Source organism: Gopherus evgoodei, chromosome 4 (assembly GCF_007399415.2).
Source record: "Gopherus evgoodei ecotype Sinaloan lineage chromosome 4, rGopEvg1_v1.p, whole genome shotgun sequence".
Taxonomy (NCBI): Eukaryota; Metazoa; Chordata; order Testudines; family Testudinidae; genus Gopherus; species Gopherus evgoodei.
In genome coordinates this window covers 79,196,611-79,220,151 of record NC_044325.1, presented here as the reverse complement: position 1 = coordinate 79,220,151, position 23,541 = coordinate 79,196,611, and the positions used below count along the sequence as shown (strand labels likewise).

At 42.3% G+C, this 23,541-nt stretch overlaps 1 long non-coding RNA gene across 1 annotated transcript in view; it reads right to left on the bottom strand.

Moving 5' to 3' along the window:
- LOC115651520 overlaps window positions 1-17,038 on the bottom strand; it is a 57,947-nt gene extending 40,909 nt beyond the window's left edge. Inside the window, exon 1 of the long non-coding RNA XR_004000377.1 lies at window positions 16,872-17,038. This is a non-coding gene — a long non-coding RNA (uncharacterized LOC115651520). The remainder of the gene's footprint in view (window positions 1-16,871) is intronic.
- Between the last annotated feature and the right edge of the window lie 6,503 nt (window positions 17,039-23,541).

Here is a 23,541-nt window from a genome sequence, read left to right as displayed (position 1 = left end):
ACGTGTATATGTATGCATGGGGGAGTCATTTATATGGGGGGGGGGAAGGACACACTATAAAGGTCAGGTTCAAAGTGATCTGGCAAGACATTTTTCTTTAATTTTGAAAAATCCTTTCTTTTCCGCACTGTTGTTTAAAATATCCCACTGGAAAACTCCACACTGAAATCGCTTTCCTCACCATTTTTTCCCCTTCCATCTAGTGGTTTGCAGTTGTAGGACCACTCTTTATTACATGATTATGTGTGAGTACTGGGCAACATGCATACTGGTTTATGGGTATAAGGGGCCTGTATGGTTCAAAGTACGATGGATCATGTAGGTTAAAGTCTAAAACATTGGAAGAATTGTATCCAACAAACTTAACTATCCACATTATTCTTTTTCTTGTGCTAATTTTGAATATTATTGCCAAAGCTTCCCTCAGAGATGATACTCACAGAACCCTCCATTACACTAGGTAAAAGAGGTATTTGAAAGGTCATTTTCAAAGCAGAGCTGTTCTTCTTGGAATATCCTAGGTAAAGAATGACCCAGCAGGAGGAGTGACCAGTATCATTTTAGTAGGTTTAATCTAATATTTGAGAGACTAATTTTGCCATCCTTGCTTACATTGCATAGCACCTTACTGCATACGTGGCCCCTCTGAAATCAGTGGGCCTGTCTGTGCAGTAGGTTACCAGTCCACTTGAATGAAGGTGGTAGAATTAGACTTTTTGGGGTATGTCTATGCAGCAGCTGGGAGGTGCGATTCCCAGTGCAGGTAGGCAGACCCCTGCTAGCTCCACTCAAGCAAGTCTTCTAAAAATAGCAGTGTGGATGTGGCACTGGCAGAGGCTCAGGCTAGCAGCTCAAGTCCAAACCAGCCTGACCCCAGAGGTGTGAACCCATGTCACAGCGTTCACACTTCTATTTCTTAGGGCGCTAACTCAAGCAAAGTTAGTGTGAGTCTGTCTAGCTGGGCTGGGAATCTCACCTCTCAGTTGCAGTGTAGACCTATTCGTAACTGAGTGTGTTCACATATCACATCCACTATCCAGTTCATGAGTCTCTGGATGGAAGAGGCCAAGGCTTAGATTGGGATATTGCAGGTCAGGACTGAATTGTGGGGGACTGGAATTGTGGGGCAGGAACACAGGTCAGGACTGAGCTGTGTCACAGAACTGATGAGGAGGACATCTGCACCCCACCTTGCCTGCACACTTCCTCTCTCCAGTTAGTGTTAACTCTTCTTAGCACAAAACTTGCCCCAAATGGAAAATCTCCTTTACGCTATAAGCAGGGGTCAGTAGATTGGCTGTGGAGCTTGATGTAGGCATGGGAGGACTCAGAGGAAGTTGGGATTCACTGAATAATTAAGCACTTCCAAATCTCTGTTGAGAACTCACTGGCAGTTTTGGGGGCAGGGAATGAGGGGTATATTGTGCATTTCTGTAGATCTTTCTTCCTGATAGAACCAAGCCCAGGGACATAGAATTACTGCCCAGCACGGCAGCTTTCTCTAAAGAGATGTTTCAGATCTTTAAAGCAACCTCAGTACTTTGCTTTCCCAACAAACAGGTGCCTGATGTTTCACAGAATCACAAAAGTTAGAAACAATAAAAATATGCCTTTTCTTTCCAGACCATCTCCCTGTAAATGCAAGCTCCTTCCTTTCATAACATTTTTCAGTGTCTTGTCCAGTCTATCTTAAAAATTCTCAAGTGATGGTGCTTCCACCATTCCCACAATTTAATACATATCACTGTCAGGTAAGCTTCCCTGATCTTTAATCTCCCCTTTCTTTATTTCATCTCATTTGATCTTACTCTTACCCTGCCCATACAGCACAAAATAATGCCTCTTCTTTTTTAATTATTTGCACTCTTCCTACACTTGTAGACTCTTATAAAGTCCTCCCTTAGTTGTCATTAAGCCACACTACCAAATTTTTAGCTCTTTTAATCCTTCCTCATAACACAGTCCTTCTAGCTCCTTGATCATTTTTGTTTCTCTTTCCTGAACTCCCTTCTATTTTTTCAATATCTCTCTGGTAATATGGTGCCCATGACTGAGTGCAGTAACCCAGATGATATCCCCCAGAGCCCTACCCAGAACTATTGCTTCTCAGCACATGACATGATTTCTTTTGTAACTGTATCTTATTGCAAATTCATTTTCAAAGGAACACCATCTCCCCCTGCAACAGAATGTAGATTTAAGCCTTCCAGGAGAGGTGGAGGATGACTTCTAGCAACTATAATCCCACTCTCTCTGCGGAAACCTTCCTCTCTCTATCCCCAGTGAAACGGTAGATGAAAACACAACATTTATATATAACAAGAAAATCTCTAGTATCATCAGTGGCTCCACTGATCCAATTTTCAAAGAGATCAGATCTGTGATAATCAGCACCCAGGCAGTCCAAGGTGAGAACCGAAGTTTTAAACCAATGGTGTGCAAACTGTGGAGCACCCCCCTGCCCCCACGGTGGTCACAAAAGGTTCTTGGGGGATGCGGGGACAAAGAAACTGAGATCCTATGCCTGTGATATTGTATGAAATCTGGGAGACATTTTATATTGTTGTCACCAATATTATAAAATTGCAAGGAATCTGACCATGTAAGGTATCTGTGAAAATGTTACGATTTGCCAGGTGTGATGATCTTGTTTATATGTTTGTATCACCTTTGTATTGTGAGTTATAGATATGTATGGTATATCTGTATTTGCAAATTTGTGCTGTATTTCTGGGTGACAGCTCCAAACAGATTGGCATCAGCACTGCCTAACCTGTTTGATGTCCAATCAAGGGTCATCAGCTGACAATGAATCCATTGAAAGGAGCCAGGGGATACACCTTATCAGTCAGCAAGGCATGTAGGGGAAAGTTGGTAGACATAATTCTAAGGCTCTTCCATGCCATGTGCTGTGAAGCTTGTGTTTGGAATACAGGAAGTACAACTAGGGTGACCAGATGTCCCGATTTTATAGGGACAGTCCTGATTTTTGAGTCTTTTTCTTATATAGGTTCCTATTATCCCCAACCCCCATCCCAATTTTTCACACTTGCTGTTTGGTCACCCTAAGTACAAGCCACATGGCAAAAGGAATATAAAGGGCAGCTGCATCATTTCCATTTTGTCTTCAATCCTTTCTGCTTCTTACCTCCAGAAGCAACTGTTCTACAAATGAAGGTCCGAACAAAGGACTGAATGACCCATCCAAACTTTGGATGTGTTCCAGAGAGACTTTCAAACCAGCAAACTCACCACTACTGCTAAGAACCTGATATATGGACTTGGAAGTATCTGTATGTATCTGATTGCTTTACCATTTAACAACTCTCTTCTTGTTCTTTTCTTTTATAATAAACCTTCAGTTTTAGACACTACAGGATTGGCTAGCAGCATGGTATTTTGGGTAAGATCTAAACCTGTGCTGACCTGGTAGAGAGAGTCTGGCCCTTTGGGGTCAGAAGAACATTTTTTATAGTGAGCAGAGTTTTTACGTAACTTCTCACTGTACTGGATCTGTGTGCTGATTGGGAGTCAGAGAACTAGAATACAGTAAAAGGAGGCATGTTATTTCTTTATTAGCTTCTTCACAACCAGTGTGGGGGATCAGGAGCATAGTTTGTGACTGGTTGGTGAATCTAACTTCAGTGTTAATAATCTGTTTTGGGAGAATCTGCTATGCTTTTTGCAGCATCCTCTAACCTTGGCATTTTCAGTGAGGGCTGCCCCAGGCACCCTGGGTCACACTGCCGTAATAGCAGGAGCAGGATAAAAATAGAGTGGGTCTTGTGGGGTGAGATGGGAGCAGTATTAAAAAAATAGTCCTCCCACTTGGCAAACAACATGAATGCCCAGGCCAGCAGCCACCGCCCTCTGGCCCCCCAGCTCTGAAGGCAGCACTGCCACCAGCAGTAGCACAGAAGTAATGGATTACTTCAAATTACAAGTAATGGGGGGGAGGTGTAAAATTCTGTAAATGGTAAAGGGGGTGCGACAAGAAAAGTTAGCACATCAGTGGGTTAACCCCCCAAATGAGCAGTTGAATCAACTGATTGCATACTATATTATTGTACTATCACAGTGTATCAAGTATGGTCTTTCATGAAAGCTTGTAGTGTTCTGAACTTGATGGTCATGAGATAGATGCATAACCACAGTCTGTGTATATATGTATTTATATATATAGAAAACTGAGCTCATAACCTATGCTACAATTTCAACCACAACTCACAGCAAGGGGGGCACCTCTCAAGACTGATCTTTACACAAAACCAGCTGCAAGTAACAACCCTTTGTCCTGTGAAGAAGAGACAATGGGAAACCATTAACATTAATGGAAAGACATTGAGACATCCCCACTTTTCAGTCAAGAAGGATTTCCACACTAAATAAATGTGAGTCACCATGGACTAAGAGAAGAAAAATAAATAAGAGAAAAAAAGCCTTTTAAAAGCAGGCTTGTGTCTGAATTTGGGGATCCAGAATCTGAGGGACAGTCACTTGGCAGATGTGGTCCATGAAATGCTGGATCCCCTCTATAGCATGAGATATGCTGGGAAACTTTTCAGAGGCAATAGATAACTTTTTAAAGATAAAATCCCTTTTCTAATACTAGAAGCACAAAGCCTGAGGCTGTGTCTTTATTTTCTGTGTAACTTGTATGTGTTTGTTTCTCCCTTACTGTTTCATCTTTGAATCTGTGGTTTTTCTATTAAATAAAACTTCTGTTCATTTTTACCCCTCTGTTATGCTAACTGTGTGCAATGTGTCAAAGTAGGCTGGTGTCTGGGGGGAACTGGTTTCATGCCTTTAGGGGGGTGATGAATTGGCAGGGAAAAGTCAGAGTGTCTGATAGTTAGGAACTTGGGGAATATGGATTTAGGAAGACTCAAGACTGGAAGGGCTATTGGTATTACCCTGCAAGAAGTGACTAGTCTGGTGGAAGCCAGGATGAGATCTTGTGCATGTATACAAGCTACTAGTATCAGGGGTCTGAACCAAAGCTGCAGAGCAAAAGGCACCCAAGGTTACAGAGCAGGCAGTAATAGAATCCCTTACTGGTCTGGATGATCCCCAGAATGTCACTGTTTTCCCTTCCCTTGGGTCCTGTTTCTCTTCTGATCCTAATAATGCTCTGGGGAACAGCGACTAATAGAGCAGTAAAACCACTTGGAAGGGAGCATGACTCCCTTCAAAGAGCCTCAGTGCTGACATTTTTGGTAACGCTGTGGCAGCTATTTTCATTTCTAGGCAATTGTGACATAGGGTACCAGGCCTCAGGGCTGGCTTTAGGCCTATTCCACCAATTCCCTCAAATTAGGCCCTGCACCTAAGAGGGCCCCGCACCCAGTGAGAATCCCTTCCTTAACTAGAGGCGCCTTTTTAATTTTTACTCACCTGGTGGCACTTAGGGTCTTCAGTGGCACTTTGGCGGCAGGTCCTTCAGTGCTGCTGAAGACCTGGAGCGAGTGAAGGACCCACCACTGAAGTGCTGCCAAAGACTTGGAGCATCGCCCGGTGAGTACAAGCCCCACATGTACATGGGCTTTTTTTGTTTTTTTAAGTCATCCCTGCCGGGGCCCCGTTGAAACTGTTCGAATTGGGCCCTGCACTTCCTAAAGCCAATCCTGCTAGGCCTTCATGGCCCCATACCAGGGCTCTGATGCACCCTTGCCGTAGAAAACAATTAGCAGTGAGGAAAACCACAGCCATTTTGGGAACCAGTGAGATCTGGTCATCCAGAAGATAGAAGGGCTGGGAACCAGCAAAAGCCAGTTAAGACCCACCAGACTGAAATAAAAGGATCAGCCAGCTTCCAGAGAAACCAGGCAGGGCCAAGGCCCCTTACTGGCCACAGTGAGTGACAAGGGCTAAGGAGGAGCCTTGCTGATTCAATCCCAGAGAGAGAATTTAACCCAGAAAGGGTAAGAATATATTTTGTTTATAATTGGCCCAGAAGACAAGAAATAGTTTCAATTTTTGAGTCATCATACCCCAGAAGGGGTTTTGGACTGTGTGACCTGGATGGAGGGCCAAGACACACGAGACTCACTGACTCAGGCTGATAACTTTCAGGGGTGCTGATAGCCAAAGAAAAAGGCAGCACCATGAGCAGACAGCCAGGAGCTGCTCAAGAGGTGAGTGCAACCCATCACGGCAATGCTTTCTAAGTTGCATGGTCTGCATTAATGTTCTCTCACTGCAGATGCTGTACCATATATGAACTGTTAGACTGCATTTTCTGGAGAAAATAATCCAGATCAAAGCTTGATGCATCCAAACGGAAGATGTTTTGGGTCTCTCAGTGGGAGAAAGGGGGATATAACATAATAGGTTATTCTTCTGTAAAGGATCTCAGTTATTTACAAACAACAATTGACTTAGCTTCACAATTCTCTGTGAAGTAGGTAAGTGTAGTTGTCCCCTTTTTACAGATGGTGAAACTGAGACATGTTAAGGGACTTGACCATGGTTAAACAGCCAGTGAATGGCAGAGACGAGATTAGAACACAGAAGTCCTGACTCCCTGTCCCTTGCTTCAACCACTACATTACCCTCCCCCTTAGTAGAAAAGGTAGAGATGATTGCCTCTGCTGGGTGAAGACTTCAGTGTCTGCATCAGCAAATCACAGCCTCCAAATTTTCAGACAAAATGTTTTCTGCATGACAACAGTAAACTCAAACTAAAAGCCATTCCAAGTCCTACAGAAGATATAGAAAAGGAAATACTTTTTCCACACTGTCTGGCCCAAAGGGAAAGAGGGGTTTTAAAAGGGTCAAATTCAGCTTACACAGCTCCCTCTTTCAGGCATCTGGCCCAATGGCAGGAGAGCTGGGATGATTAGGCAGAGTTTTTGGCACACACTCTGGGGACCAACAACTGTCACTGACTTCCTCCCTGGCTCACTTTAAACGTGCAGCTGGACAAGTCTTGTGTCCTGGTCTGGCCCTCATCTGCTCTTTGTTTATGCTGTGATACACTCCACCTGACCCAGGGTGACAATGCTTCCAGCTCACCCTCATGTTACAAATCTTCTCAATGGAGTACATTACCCTTTGTCTTAGTGCCCGGTTTGGTGTAAGTCTGTAATAAACCCGCTAAAGAATTCCCACACTCTCTCAGCAGGGATAGTGTGGTGTATGGGAATGAACAGGTAGAAGCAAGTGGTTTGCTTCACTGGGATCTTGGCCCAAAGCTTGAACAGAACCAAATATTCTCTGAGGTTTGAAAAAGTTCAGTTTACTTTTTTTTCCTTGATTTATAAAATATTTATTCTTAATGTCCCCATATCTTCAGAGATCTAAAATGCCGCCCTGAAATCCCACAGAATAGGCCCTTTCTACAATATTCCCAGACTCCTGTGAGCAGGAAATATGGAGTAATCTCAGGATTTCCAACCTGAGTATTCTAGGATTTTATAGATTTTTCAGCTTGAGTACTCTAGGCCACATGGGTTCAGAACAGACAGAGATGGGCCTGAGCTGCAAAGTTCAAATCCTCCCCGAGGGTTTTGATTTGGCTTCATTATAGAAGTCTTGATATGATGATGCTTGGTTTGGGACTCATCTCTGCTTGGGGTCAGGATCCAGGCTTTCAGGTAACTGTCTGAACTGAAGCTTCAGATCTGTCCCTGACTAGTCCTTACACAGAAATGGGAGCAGAGATCAAAACACCTCTGGATGTTCTGATCACATGGATATTCGTTAGCCCTGTGCAAAGGGCTGAAGGGTGTGCCATCCATGTTCCACTTTCACTTCTGTTGAGGTTCGCATTGAGTGTCAAATTTGAACACCCATCCTATCCCCCAAAGTTAAGTACCCAAAGCAAAATTCAGCCCAAACCTCTTGGCTCTGCACAATTTCTATCCAGAACAGTGAGGCTTGATCAAAACTTGACCCGACCTTGACAAAAAGATTGTGAACTTAAGCACACCTGGCCTGAGCTTCAGGTTTGTAACAAAATCGCAAACCCGCTGAGCTTCATATGGTTCCAGGTTCCAAGTTAGGAAGGCTTCACCCAGCTGCTGGGCTAACTACAACATAGTGTTAATTTTTTATTGATTAGTCTATGTACTCTGTGCTGTACAATAAAAAAGGAAAAACTAACTTCCTACCCTCAAACGGCCTGCAATCTAAATGAATGGGTGACAGACCAGGCATAGTTTTCTCTCCCAAGTGCACTGGGGATTTTTGTTCATTAATGTAATTTGTTTGGAAAAAGCTTGCTGAAGAAATGAATTTTGAAGAGGTTGAGTGGCATGCACAATGGCCCAATTCATCCTTGGTGTAACTCTATTGACGTCAGCTCCCAGTGCCTTATGCAGTCCCAGGATCATCGCTTGTAGTTCATATTCACTGCCCGTATTTGTATGGTCTTGCATCTGGTTCATGCTTTTGTTACTGCAGCTGTGTGCTGGGCTGTTTCAGTGATTTTCCCACACAATCACCACTCCCCTGCACACATCCTCAATTCCTTCTCTGAAGCTGTGTGATTGTTCTAATAAGTGCATATTCCCCAGCTTGGCTCCCTGTTCCTAGACTAATTTAGATGACTATTATCCTCTTCATTGGTGCCAGTTTACCATGAATGCAAAAATTTGATCATTATGATCTGAGCTATTCTTTAAAATTCTGAAGTAGCTAAATAGTGAATAGAAAATTCCATTTGTTTGTTCAAACTCAGCAATCAAAAATGCTGCCCTTTAATGGACTTGTGGGGCTGAGTCGCCTCATAATGTGTGGACTAGATAATGGGATCCTGAAAATGGTTGTGCTTCTGGGGAGACAGGTAGGGGACAACATTACCAGGCTATAGCAGGCACAGCTGTGCACATGCTGTCATGGACAAAGCTCTGCTCAGACATTAGCAGATTTTGCTGCTCATATTGATCAGCAGGAGGAAGATAAGTGAAAATCAAAGGAACAGGAATTGAGGAAGGGAAACATGGATTTCATTCAGTAGAGATGTATTAGAAATCCAAATGCCCATCATGGCTATACCAAACTACTGCACTGTGACGCTGCGCTGGCGGGAATTGAACATAGTAATTGCCATACTGGCTCAGACTAATGGTTCATTTACTCCAGTATCCTGTCTGTAGCAATGACTGATATCTGCTGCTTCAGAGGATGATGCAAAACTCCCATGTAGGTAATACCATGCCTACAGGGGAAGTTTCTTCCTAATTCATGCTGCAGATGTTATTTTTGCATTATACAAATGCCTAACAGATTTTTTTAAATCATATTAAGCATTTTTCTTTAGATTGTAAGCTCTCTGAAGTAGAGTCTGTCTTTCTAGTTACTGTGAAGTTCCTAGCACAAATCTCTGCATCACAAAAACAATACATGGTAATAATTTGCTTCAATAGTTTGTGGCTGGAAGTTCCACAGGTGAATTATGTGCTCTTGAGTGGGAAAAATCCTTTGATCTATTTTAAATTTCTTGTCTTTTAAATTTCATTGGGTGCCCTCTTGTTATTACATTAAAATACAGGGCAAGTCAGTGCGCTTAGCTGACCTTGTCTATAGCAATGCTTATTGTGAATACCCCATTATATCCCTTCTTATTCACTTCCTCTATAAACTAAATAATCCAAATCTTGTAATATCTCTTTTCATACTGGAGTCTTTCCAAGCCTCTAATAATTTTTATTCCCCTTTTCTAGACCTTTTCTATCTTTCTGCTACATCTTTCTTGAGATGAGTTGACCAAAATTGGACACAATATTCTAGATGAAGATATATCAATATTTACATAATGGTTTTATAATATTTTCAGCATTGTATGTATTCCTAAGATTGTTTGTTTTGTTTTTTACTACTGCTAAGAACTGAGCTGATATTTTCATTAAGTTATCCACAGTGATGCCTGTGCCTCTTCTCAGGCGTGGTTATATTTCATTTACAAACCATCAATGTGCATGAATAGTTCAAAGTGGGTATTACTCTGCACTTTTCTGTGCTGAATTTAATCTGTTCTCATGTTGCCCAATTGTCTCATTGGAGGGCCTTCTGAGGTACCTCACAATTTTCCTGTCTTCGTATCATTAAGTAACACCTGTTCAAATTCATATCATTGGAGTACTTCACTATTGACCTCCTTCCACGTTGAAAACATCCACTTATTCCTGCTCCTTGCTTTCTGTCTTACAGCCAAATTCATGATATTCCTCTGGGTATGCTGGACTTTTCTGGATTGGTATTTCTGACTGTCCCAGTAAAACATAGGTAGAGGAAGACTGTATTTTATCAGCAATTCGTCTATCCTTAGGAATGATCACTATAACAATTTATTATAGTTACTGCTTTTTAATAGGAATATGAGTGATTTGCTCATTAAATTTTGTATACAAATGATAGAGTATCAGCTTGCTTGCTTTCTGGATGTACTTTTCACCTTGACTCACTGAAGGTGCTGGATGGCTCAGGGGACTGGGAAAGGGTAATGGACCCTTTAACTCTGATAACAGTCTGAATCCTCCAGGGATCAGTAGTGAGCAAGTTACTGAGGTTTTATTGGTGGTTTTGAGAAGGCAGGTGTCCCCATCCCAAAAGCCATCATCACAACTGCTACTCTTGTGGGCCATCTCAACAGGGAGACCAAGGTTCAAGGAAAGGATGGAGACTGAGTTCCCCTTCCCACCTGCAGGAGGGGCTAGAGCACCTTCTGTTTACCCTAAAACCATTAGTAAATATTACTCATTTATTTATTTATTAGAGTTATTATAATGATAATATCAGCTCTGGAAGCTGGCCTCCCTTGATATCATCGTTCTAGGCCTCTACTTGCAGTGTTGTGGTTTATGGGAGATGAGGAACTCTCTTATGAAAGTCACCGCTGAGGTAAACTGCAGGCCCAGCCTCCTCACATTGAGCCATCCGGTATTGGAGAATGGAGACAGTGAGACGTGGTTACATTGAAACTAAGAGAGAATTCTTATAAACAGGGCCAAATGCAGCAGAAAAAATTCCCATATAAGGCAACACGCTGCTACCTGCTAGTTTGCATTTGTCTTGCTGGCGGGTTTGAGCTTGTGCTGGCGCCCATAGCTTTTTACATTCTTTTCTATGTAGCATTTTCTCCCCTCGTCCCTCCCTTCATTTTTATGTTTTGAACTAAAGCTGGACACAGCAGCTGACACATTTGGGCTTTTTCCCCAGTCTCCCGTCTCTTATTTATGTCTGTAAATGTTTTGTTTTATCTGATGTGAATTTGCCAGAGAAATGTTGGGCCCAGCTCCAGGCAACCCCATTTCCTTCTTCCATTTCAAGACATTCCTGAATCCTGCAGCACAAACTTGCACAGCTAAATATTTAGAAGAAAGCAGAGGAGCTGTGTCCCTGAGGGGCACAGAGTGTCACTTGGGATGAGAAGGGCTAACTTGCCAGGTGTTAGGAGAACTGTATCGTGCTGTTCTATGCATAGGCCTGGGACAGCCTGGTAGAGGCTTATATTCAAGTCTTTCCCAATGTGGTAAATGCACATTCCCAGTTGACCCTCTTGCCAGACATGAGATGTCACCTTTCTCAATTTCTCTTCTGGCCATAGAATATGTAAATACCATGTTTTGATGGTGATACCTCAGCCTCAAAGGCATTTTGGCACTTTCCCAGCCTGCAAGCCCTGTCAGCGTTAGGATTGCCCCATGAAAATGGGATGGGTGGTTTGGGGCCCAAATTCTCCTTTGTCCCACAAAGACTGACTCTTCTGTTGGTCTTATCATGACAGTACTATTCCTCTGGCCTTCTGTAGCAATTTCCACTGGAGGATCTTAAAGTACTTTCCAGACAGTAGGCTGAAAATCAGAATTAAACTTTGGTGACATAGAAGTTGCCCAGTGCATAGGCTGGTCTTCTGCACAGGGGTAAATTTCATCTACTAAGGGTTTGGCTACACTTGCAGCTGTACAACGCTGGGAGTTAAAGCTGTCTTCATAGAGCTGTGTAGGGAAAGTGCTGCAGTGTGGCCACACTGACAGCTACCAGCGCTGCAGTGTGGCCACATTTGCAGCATTTGCAGCGGTGTTGGGAGTGGTGCATTATGGGCAGCTATCCCAGCGTTCAAGTGGCTGCAACGTGCTTTTCAAAAGAGAGGCGGTGGGTGAAGTGTGACAGGGAGTGTGGGGGAGACAGAGAGAGTGGATTTTTGGAGCTGACACTGTGTCAGCTCCCTGCCTTGCAAGTTCCGACCCTTTCGCCCACCCCTCTCTCATTCACTAAATGCAAATAGCCTTTTGGTTTTTTCCTCACAGACCAGATAAGCAGCTGCTCCGAAACGGACCCTTCCCCACCCCCAACTCTGTGCTGCTTCTCTCCTCAAGCAAACACTAGCTGTGGACATTCATCCCCCTGCCTGCCTCTGCTTGAGCAAACAGCAGCTGTGTTTGTTTTTTAGATAAGCAGCTCTGGGAGTCCTGAGTTCACAACAAAACAAAGAGAGGCATCACAATAAAACAAAGAGTGTTATCTTTACTTAAAAGCATTATGGGAAAATTCCAGAGGTCAGTTACAGCGAGTAAGATTAATCACTGTTTACACTGGCACTCCAGCACTGCAGCACCAGAACTGTTCTCTTTATTCCCCTTGTCGAGGTGGAGTAAAACCAGTGCTGTAGCCAGGGAGATACAACGCTGTATGTGCCTTGCCAGTGTGGACAGGAGTAAGTTACAGCGCTGTAAAGCCACCACCAGCGCTGTAACTCTCCAGTGTAGCCAAGCCCTAATACAGCTGATAACAGCTCCGAGAGTTTCACAGAAACATCAGAACTTTGGTGCTTGTCTGAACCAAACTTCAAACCACCAGATATCCATAAAAATGACCCTCCATGCTCCATAACCATCTCTAGATAGAGGAGCAGTAAGAGGAAAATGAAAGCAGCAAGAGAGTTTCTGGAAACAGGGTACTGGAAATAAAGTGCCAAGTTTGCCTCCCTTAGAATGGAGTAACTCCATTGATTTCAGTGGAATCACTTTGTATTTAAACCTGTTTGACAGAGCAAACTTTGGTTGCTAATGTATATTAACCCTATCTGTTAGTGACAAGAGTATGTTAAATCTCCCAGATGCTCTCTGTCTGTCATTGAGGTTTTAACACCTCTTTATTGAACAAGAACAATTATGTGTGTGATCTGTTGTTCACTGGTTGGCATAAGGACTCAAAATGCTATGGGAGCACTGAGGACAAACATAGCACAAGTACTCTGATTGTCCAAGATATCCACTCAAATACTCTCTTGCTTGCTTTTTTTGTTATTGTTTGTTGCTTGTTTGAAAATGGGGTGTAAAGCAGAAGGATATTGTCAATTTTAATGTGTCTGTTTTTCTTAACCTTAATCTTAATAGAAAAGCTTATATGGAATTTTTTAAAGTTTAAATTATAAGTGTTTTGTAAATAAAATTAAAGCCTCACAATAGATTAGTCTCACAGTGAAACTGAAGGTGACAGATTTCACTATCCAAGCAGAATGCAAATATCAATGTCAACTCTGGTGAAAAACAAATGATAGTCTTAACCGTTTTTTCCATTCTAATCATCCATAGTGGTTGTATTAGGACCACATGGAGTGACATTTTTATTTTGGTACTGTCTCTTTAGCCACTGTAGCAACTGGAGACGTTTGTGCTGAGTGTGTTATTAAATGAGAATTAAGAACTGAGCCAAAGGAGTGAAACTTGTAAGTAACATTTAGTTACGCCCTCCCCTCCTAGAAACTTCTCTTTAAATAATTGTGATTATTTTGGGAGTGGAGAGTGAGCCTTGATGGCCTAATCACTGGAGCACCTGTGCTTTTTCCCTTGTTTAGGTTTAAAAGCCTTTCAGCATGTTCTCTGTGTGGGGAGAGCATTTTAGCTTGCACTGGAGTTTGGGGAGATATGCCCATAGTGGTCTCCCTTTCTGTCTTCCCCAGTGGTTTGGACCTGAAGAAAATGAAAGGTGGCATTATGAAGTAAAATGATGACTCCTAGTGTGTCCCAGAAAGCTTCCTGCTCCCGTGCTTTCCTCACTTGGAGATTGCGTAAGTGATAAATGATTCTGTTTCTCTTGCAGGAGTCAAGCAACTGTAGTCATTTAGCTAAATTCCTGGTTCAAAGGTCAGTGACGCAAAAGAGATTTGGAGTGATTTAAAACTGAGTACTACTCATTTAAGTAGATCAAAACTAGCTTGATCAGACTTGGCTGCTTTCTGAAAGATCAGGAAAGGTTTTTCAGACACAGGGCATCATTCTCTCTGCATCCAGAGAGGATCACTGAGAGCTAACCAGGAGATTTAGTTTGGAAAGCTTGATGTCAACATTGGCTCTCTGAACACGATTATCTTCTGGTCGTGTCTATCTTTCTGTGATGAAAACTGTTGTGTGTCTGAATTTAGAAATTGTAAATGATGTCAGATTGACATGGGGGAAAGAAATCATATCCTATCCATGGGCATGGGCTAAACTAGCCTTCCCGTACTGCCACCTGCCAATATGCTCTCTCTCTCTCCCCTGACATGAAGAGTCCAGCTCTGCAGGTGGGAGGATAAGTCTTCATGGCTTCTCTGTTGGCAATAGTGCTGGTAGATTTTGCGATATGCACACCTCTCCACAGAGAAATGGACTGGGAACCATTTCACAAAGGCCATCAAAATTTGTTTACCCAAGCTGGATTTGGGTTGCAGCTAAAGCTGACCTCCCAAAGCAAAGGTGGTCAGAGAGAGAGAGGAGAGAGAGAGAGAGATTATGATGATATATAAACTTTTGGTGCAAGGTTTAATGTGTGCAGTCTTTAGAGACTGTCCTCTTCAGTCTCTTGTGGCAATTTATCACAGAACTCTTAAAAAAGGAAGAGAACTAAGCTTTTGGGAGGGCAGGTTAAAATTTTTAGTTAAGTCAAGGATGAGCAAGACACTTGTGCAGCATATAGTAAAATGATGGGAAATGGACGAGATGGTTGTAGGAATGGGATATAGAGCATTTCACCTGTAAACCACTAAACCTAATCCATCTCAGATTAGTAGTGGCTACAAGTCATTGACCCACTGGTGAGTGTGTGTTACAAGTTCCCTTCTTGCTTGATCTGCAGAGGATGTGTCTCATACAGCCCCACCTAGAGCACTTTATCTCAAGCTGTAGCACTTTATATGCTTTTAGCTCTGGAGGGCCACAGTTCAGTCCCTGGTGTGTCGGCCAAGATGGTGGCCATCCAGTCACTCTATGACAGTTATTCAAATGGCAGATGTGAACTGAGTTGGGCCTCTGTTTCTATTGAACAATATCCATATCACAAACACTGTTACAACAGACACAAACCAGACCCCTCATTAGAAGTCCTACCAGAGACACCTTGGACAGAAGTAGTTAGAGACTGAACAAACTTCTTACACCCCTAGTGGTGACCTTCCAGTTCAAAGTTGAGTCACATTGTCAGGGCAGTGTTGGGAAAGCTTCCACTCTGACTGGTCATGATGTACCTGAACTGAGGATAAACAGGGGACTTTGGTTCCCTGACCTGATTCACCAGCACCAAATTCACTTTACCATTCTTTATGGAAACGGACGTGTTTGCTGCCATCACTACATTTAACACATTTGTAAAATGATACAGTGCATGTCAACGGGATTTAAACATAAAGGAGTGGAGACTTGCACTCTGTAGACTAAGGATCTTGCCTAGAATAGTGAGTGTTGGGTTGCAAAGGGACTTATAGTGGTGTGGAATGTGAGGTCTCAAACATTCCCGGACACCCTGGGATTGGAGTTCTCAGACTGCTGTCCAAAATCAGAATTTTATCTCTGCAGAATCCCCTGTTGTCTTTAGGATTTGAGTTTTGGGGGTGGTATCATCATTGAGACTGGAATCCCTTGGGGGACTGGCCAGATCCTTCACAGGATCAGTGAGCAATCAAGTAGCCTTTTATGTAAAGTTTTTAAGAAAATCTGTGATATTTTAGAAACTGTTAAAGATGTTGAAAACTACTGTCAAGGTCATCAAAATTCCTCACTGCTTAGGTTTCAAAACAGTTCAGTAAATATTATACAGTTAAAGTGACCAAATGTGCTATAGTCAGTAATGAGACTAAGTACTTAAAGAAAGACTGGGGTTTGCCAAAAGCTATCTGCCATTTCTTTACTTACCTTAATACAAATGCCTACAGGCTTATGGGAAATTGGATTTTCCAGTGGTAACTCTATCTTTTCTAAATATTCCCAAATTTTGTGGTGATCACTAACCTTCTAGGATTAATAACCAGTTCCTGTGTTCCTCTTTAATCCCTCAGTGTAGTGCCCATATGACACTAACCAAATGCAGAAGGATGCTTCCTATTAAGGGAGTATGTGTGAGATTCTCACACAGACTCCTCTATCAGGTGCAAGACACAATCTAGTTTTAATGAAGAAATCTGTCAAACTAAACAAACATGAAAAGGAACAGGACTTTCCCTGGAGCACCAGGATGCAAAAGTATAACAAGCGGTGTGCCCAGGGCTCCTAAGCAAAATATCAGCAACTACCCACTAATACACTTCTACTACTGCTCATGAACTTAACAGGTAAAAGCAAAAAGTCTATATCTTCTTCATCGCTTTAGTTGCTTCTGCTACAAATTGTGGGTCTCAGTTTTAATTTGTTTGTTAAGCTATTGGGGCCCAACTCAGTTGTAGGGAAGGATGATCTTGCAGTTGTGGCACTGAATTGGGACAACAGAGAAATGAGTTCAGTTTCCACATTGGCCACAAACTTTCTGTGTGACCTTTAGCATGTCACTTAATTTTGCTTGCCTCAGTTTCCTCATTGTAATATTATGGTTGTGTTGTGAGGGTCAATTAATTAATATTGTGAGACAGTTGGGTGTTACAATAGCATTTCCAGATAGAAAAGAAATGAGGTGCTTACCCACTATGATTTGACAGCTTTGTCTTCTTTTATTTTGAAAACGTAATGACTGGATGTATAGACATGTAGCAGGATCCTCTTCAGTGCTGGGATCTGAGTGTCGTGGGTTGCAGAGATCTCGGACACGGATGTCTAACCTTCAGCTGCATTTTGGAGTGTCGTCTGCAGGGCTGTGATTTGATTTCTGGAACATAGATGCTCCTCTTTCTAATGTTGCTATCTGAGTTTAAGTGGTAGAGAGGGGCCTCTGCCAACCTGATTTTAGGAGCTGTGCCAGTCAACCCATTAAGCAATCCTTAATTCACCTTTCTGAGCAACCAGACAGCAGTAGTTTTCCTCAAGTGTTCTCAGAAAGCTGACGCGGAGATGACACAGAGAGTTCCCGAAATACTGAGGTATTTTTTGTTTAGACCATGTGTTGTGCAGAAAATTATAATATGGATCAGCTAGTATTTTATAGAGCAGGCTGGCAGCGCTATACAGTTCAGATTTTCAGCATTGTCAGTCATTGTTGGTCTTGTCCCACAAATTCTAAGGCTGTTTCCTTAGTGAACTGGTAGTTACATAAGGTAACCAATGTTACTAGGACCAAATGAGCAATTATGGAGGTTTTCAAGACAACATTGTTAAAGTTCTTGTACAAGATGGTGGGAATGGGGTGAGGAAAAAGACAAATGAAGATCGCTAGCTCTTGTAAACTGTCTACAGAAAGAAGCCAAGGCTGGAAAATTGCTGTGACAGGGTTATGTGGAGGGTGTTTCCTGCTGAGGATTTCATTTAGTTCAGGGGAGAAGCTAAACACCGCTGAGCAGGTAAGAGCTGGCTCATTAGATTTATACTGCCTCTTGCCTCTAGGAATTTTTATTACTTATATTATTTGTATTACAATAGCACCTCGGGGCCCTAGTTGTAGACCAGGACCTCATTGTGCTAGGTGCTGTACAAATAGAGGGGAGAAAGGTGGTTCCTGCCCAAAAGTGCTTGCAATCTAATTATAAGACAAGTGATAGACAGATGGGGGAGCTCAAGTAAACAATGAAGCAATACTGGTCAGCATGATAAGCAGTGGTGTCAGCACACTAGCAGACTAACTTGTCAAAGGAGAGTTTTGAGAGGGGATGTGAAGATGTTCAAGGCCCAAGTGACGTGAGTTTGGTGTCCTTGGTCAAGATAGTAACTATGTCACAAAACCACTAGTGAATGTTGCATAAGAATATAATAGCATAGGACTAGAATGGATCTGGATCATGGAATCCATCGAATCCCCCATTATCACAGGCAACAGCATCATAGAATCGTAGGATTGGAAGAAACCTCGAGAAGTCATCTAGTTCAGTCCCCTGCATTCAAGGCAAGACTAATTGGTTACATCATGCACAAAGGATTCACAGGACAGGTATAGCAGAGAGTTGTCAAGGTCAGGACTGAGGTATTGAAACACTATCAGGGCATTTGTGGTAGGGTAGTGTGGGATTCAGCATAGTAGTTGTCTGGGTTGGTGCAGAAAGTGCATTGGTGGAACTAGGTGCTGCCGGCCAGAGTAATGTACATCAGCAGAGCTTTGTGGGAGAAGCCTGCTCAGTGCCTGCTTACTCTGATGTTTGTGTTGCAGTCTCATGTGCTAACACCACACATCCCAGCATGTTGATGATTGTATCCCCAAAGATAATTTGGGATTCTTGTCATATCTGTCTTGTGAGATGTAGGACAACTGTATTGAAAGTATGATTCTCCTGTGATGATGGCCTGAATGGGCAAATGACCTTATTTTTCCTTGGCTGTGATTTCTGTGAACCATAGATGCTAATATTTAAGGCCCCAGGTTAAGGAAGGTGTCTCTGGGTGCCTCCATCACTACCTTCTGAACCTCATTGCCCAGTCAGCTCAGATGGTTTCGCAGTCACAAATGCATTTCAGGATGTTTAACTTTCACCATTTATTCACCTCTTACATAACCATATTGTGCAACACAGGCTTATAGCAAAGACAGGCTTCCCTGCAGCCTTCACTCTCCAGCCCAAGCTCCTCTTAAACTTCCTGGAGTTCAGTGGCACCTTAAAGACTAACAGATTTATTTGGGCATAAGCTTTAGAGGGAGAAAAACCTCACTTCTTCAGATGCATGGAGTGAAAAGTGAGGTTTTTTGCCCACAAAAGCATATGGCCAAACAAATCTGTTAGTCTTTAAGGTGCCACCGGGCTCCTCGTTGTTTTTGTGGATACAGACTAATACGGCTACTCCCTGATAGTTAAGCTTCCTGTTTCCTCCCTTTATATTCTCCCCAATTACCTTGTTAGCCCAGTGACTGTTCCCCAGATGCTCACAATCCCCTACCAAGCAGTAAATTCCTTGACTGGGCCTGCAGCCTTCTCCAGGCTGCAGCAATGTCAGTGATCAGGGTGTGGCAGATAGCACCTTCTCACAGAAGGGTTCTAGGTTTAATTTCCATGTGTTGTCCTGAAATGACCCACATCCTTCTCTCACAGCACATAGCAGAGACAACTTTTAGACAACCCATTGTGGTGAGAGCACTGTTTGTGCTACTTCAGAGCAAAGAAGGCAGGCTGAGGAAATGTAAGGCCAAAAAGGGAAGAAAGCAATAAACAAATAGAAACACAGTTCTGAGCTAATACAAACAGTGCATCAGGCCTAAAACAAAGACCTTCAGAGCAGTCGTCTCATAGCTGAAGCCAGTGCCTCCCTTGTCCTCTCCTCTTTCCACAACTGTTTTTTTCTTCAGTCCCACTCCAGGATCAGTGAGCATGAGGAAGCACTGAGAGCAGCAAACTTTATCAGCTGCAGAAATACTCCTGGGGGAATTCTGCACCAAACAATTAAACATTCTGTGCACAGTATTTTAAAATTCTGCTATTTTATTTGTCAAAATAACACAATATAATCATGCTCCCACTGTCATCCCCAGGTAGCTGGGACTTCCACTGTCAGCCACCCAGGGCTGTTGTCGGGAGCCCAACCACCCGTGCCAGACACAGGCAGGAGTGCTGAGGGGAAATCACAAATACTGGAGGAAAAAATAAAATTCCGTAGGAAACATTAATTCTGCAGCGTATGGTGGTGCAGAATTCCAGCAGGAGTAACTGTGTGTTATAGTGAAACCTCTCATGGACTTCCTTCTTGGGGTGGGGAGGAGCAAAATTAAGAAATTTAAAAACTGACAGATATAAAAACATAAGAATGGCCATACTGGGTCAGACCATCCAGCCCAGTATCCTGTCTACTGACAGTGGCCAATGCTAGGTGCCCCAGAGGGAGTGAACCTAACAGGTAATGATCAAGTGATCTCTCTCCTGCCATTCATCTCCACCATCTGACAAACAGACGCTAGGGACACTATTCCTTACCCATCCTGGCTAATAGCCATTAATGGACTTAACCTCCATGAATTTATCCAGTTCTCTTTTAAACCCTGTTATAGTCCTAGCCTTCACCACCTCCTCAGGCAAGGAGTTCCACAGGTTGACTGTGACCTGTGTGAAGAAGAACTTCCTTTTTATTTATTTTAAACCTGCTGCCCATTAATTTCATTTGGTGGCCCCTAGTTCTTATATTATGGGAACAAGTAAATAACTTTTCCTTATTCACTTTCTCCACACCACTCATGATTTTATATACCTCTATCATATCCTCCCTTAGTCTCCTTTTTTCCAGTCTGAAAAGTCCTAGCCTCTTTAATCTCTCCTCATGTGGGACCCGTTCCAAACCCCTAATAATTTTAGTTGCCCTTTTCTGAACTTTTTCTAAAGCCAGTATATCTTTTTTGAGATGAGGAGACCACATTTGTATGCAGTATTCAAGATGTGGGCGTACCATGGATTTATATAAGGGCAATAATATATTCTCCGCCTTATTCTCTATCCCCTTATTAATGATTCCTAACATCCTCTTTGCTTTTTGGACTGCTGCTGCACACTGCGTGGACGTCTTCAAAGAACTATCCACGATGACTCCAAGATCTCTTTCCTGGTTAGTGTAGCTAAATTAGCCCCCATCATATTGTATGTATAGTTGCGGTTATTTTTTCCAATGTGCATGACTTTACAATTATCCACATTAAATTTCATTTGCCATTTTGTTGCCCAATCACTTAGTTTTTTGAGATCTTTTTGAAGTTCTTCACAGTCTGCTTTAGTCTTAACTATCTTGAGCAGTTCAGTATCATCTGCAAACTTTGCCACCTCATTGTTTACCCCTTTGTCCAGATCATTTATGAATAAATTGACTAGGATTGGTCCTAGGACTGACCCTTGGGGAACTCCACTAGTTACCCCTCTCCATTCTGAGAATTTACCAATTATTCCTACCCTTTGCTCCCTGTCTTTTAACCAGTTCTCAATCCATGAAAGGCTCTTCCCTCTTATCCCATGACAACTGTCTTTGGTAGGGAATCTTGTCAAAGGCTTTCTGTAATTCTAAGTACACTATGTCCACTGGATCCCCCTTGTCCACATGTTTGTTGACCCCTTCAAAGAACTTTAATAGATTAGTCAGACATGATTTCCCTTTACAGAAACCATATTGACTTTTGCCCAAATAAATAACTACAGGAGTGGGCGTGAGATGTGCAGGGTGGGATTTTAACCAGCACTGCATAGAAATTAAATCTACCTGTGTGTGTACAAATGTTGATAAGATGTACTTACTATCTTTGTACAAACACCTTGGCTTTGGGAGGGCTTCCAATCCACTGCTGAAGGTCATACAGGATTTACATTGTGAGGAGAACCTGCTATTTTCTCAGCATGTACTACTATTACTAGTGTTAGTTTTGTACTAAGGAGTAAATTTATTTGTCCTTATGGATCAGAACATTGGTCCATCTGGTCTAGGATTCTGCCTCTAGCACTAGCTGATACTATTTGATCCTTTAAAGGAAGGTTAAAGCACCTTGTCATATTCTTGATTAATTGTGGAGTACTGTATAAAGGACAATTCCTTTCTGTTCCACAGGCAATCAGCTCCTGCCCTGAAGCAGATCACTGGTTTACCTGCAGAACTACTACTTATTCAGCATCAATTTCAAAAATTGTGTGGTGTCTACTAAATCTGCAGGATTTTAGCCACATTAGAACAAGAAATGGTAAATTAGACTCCTTTTGTTTTGGTCAGATCCACATCCAAAATTGTAAGGGTAGGTTTGGATGCAGGCATCTGAATCCATTTCCCCTCTCCTTCTGTAATGTAAAGGTGTTTTGGGATTGAAGGTTCTGGTTTTTAGTATGTCTGTATTTGTTATTGGACATAGAATTATCTAGCCCTATTAAAAATCAAATCTATACTTGATTATATGACTTTCTGTCAGGGAATTCCACAGACTGCCTATGTGCAACTAGCTACAGAGGACTGGGGTTTAAACTCTTTTTAGGGAACCAAGCTATACAAGAAAATGCTAAGGACATTTAATTTCTCTTTTCCTGTGTAGGGGTTGACAGGGTGGTAGTTGATGGGCATTGGGGATGCTCAGCGCCTTTGAAAAGCAGGCCCTCAGTCTGTAAACAATCATACAGCTCCCACAGTTTTGCCCAGTCTCTCAAAGAAAGTATGACAAGCTATTAAATGAGTTAGAAAACTGACACTGGAAAAAAAGTCAGCCTAGGAAAACTAACAAAGTGATTATAATCAGATGCTATTTGTCTGAGTAAATTTACCCCCTCTTACTGTCCTCTGCAGAATGTACCTGAAGGCAACTCCTCCTTCTGCCACCCTTTCCTGCCTGCTCTGTGGAAAGTGCTCTTAATAACTGTTTAGTCAGCTCTATGAGCTAAGATGTAAAAAAAATTACCTAAGTGTGCTCAGATGGTAAACAGTTCCCCCAGAGGGCTTTGCTTCCCTTCTCTTTTGTCCATGCACTGGAGGGTGCTTATTAAAGTAATGACCTAATTTTAACAAGGATAACTGACTCCTCTCCTCAGTTACAGCCCAGGATAGGCGGATTGGAACAGGATATCTGGAACTTTGTTGGGGTTTAGTTGTTCTGAAAACTAGTGGAATACAGACCTATATCAGAAAGCGACAGGGACTGAGCAGGAAAGGGCAGCACCAAGTTAAAAAGGAAAAAGCTGATACAAATGGAAAAGCACCCTACAGTGTCATGTCACATCCATATAGAGTTAGAAACAGCAATGTCATGAAGATTAACCTCTTGAATGCCAGAATGTGGTTTGTCCCTGAGAGCTAGGGAAGTTATCTATTTTAGGATTTTATACTGCTACTTCTCATTGCAACGTCTCTGCCAGGGTGGATAAAAATCAAATAATTTTTAAAAAATATCAAAAAACGGATTTTTTTGACAAAATGCTTTTTGAGGAAAAACCCTATCTAAAGATCGTTTTAATTAAGATACATTATAACTCAAAGATATCTCCTCATGGAATAGGGATTATAAATTCTAATCCTACAGTATGAGACAATATATACATGTAACGTTTAAGAAAAGTTTTTTGTAACTGAGTTCCAATAGTTCATGGATTAGGGATCCAATCTTATGGGGTTCCAGGGGTTTCTGTATAGAGTATTTAGATTAATCTTTCTATCTACCCCATGGGGCTAAGTGCTCAGTGTAGAAGATACCATCAGAGATGCTTAATTTTGTAGTTCTCAAACTGTGAACTTGCGTCTCCGGAGATAACATGTTTGTTAACAGCAAAAATGT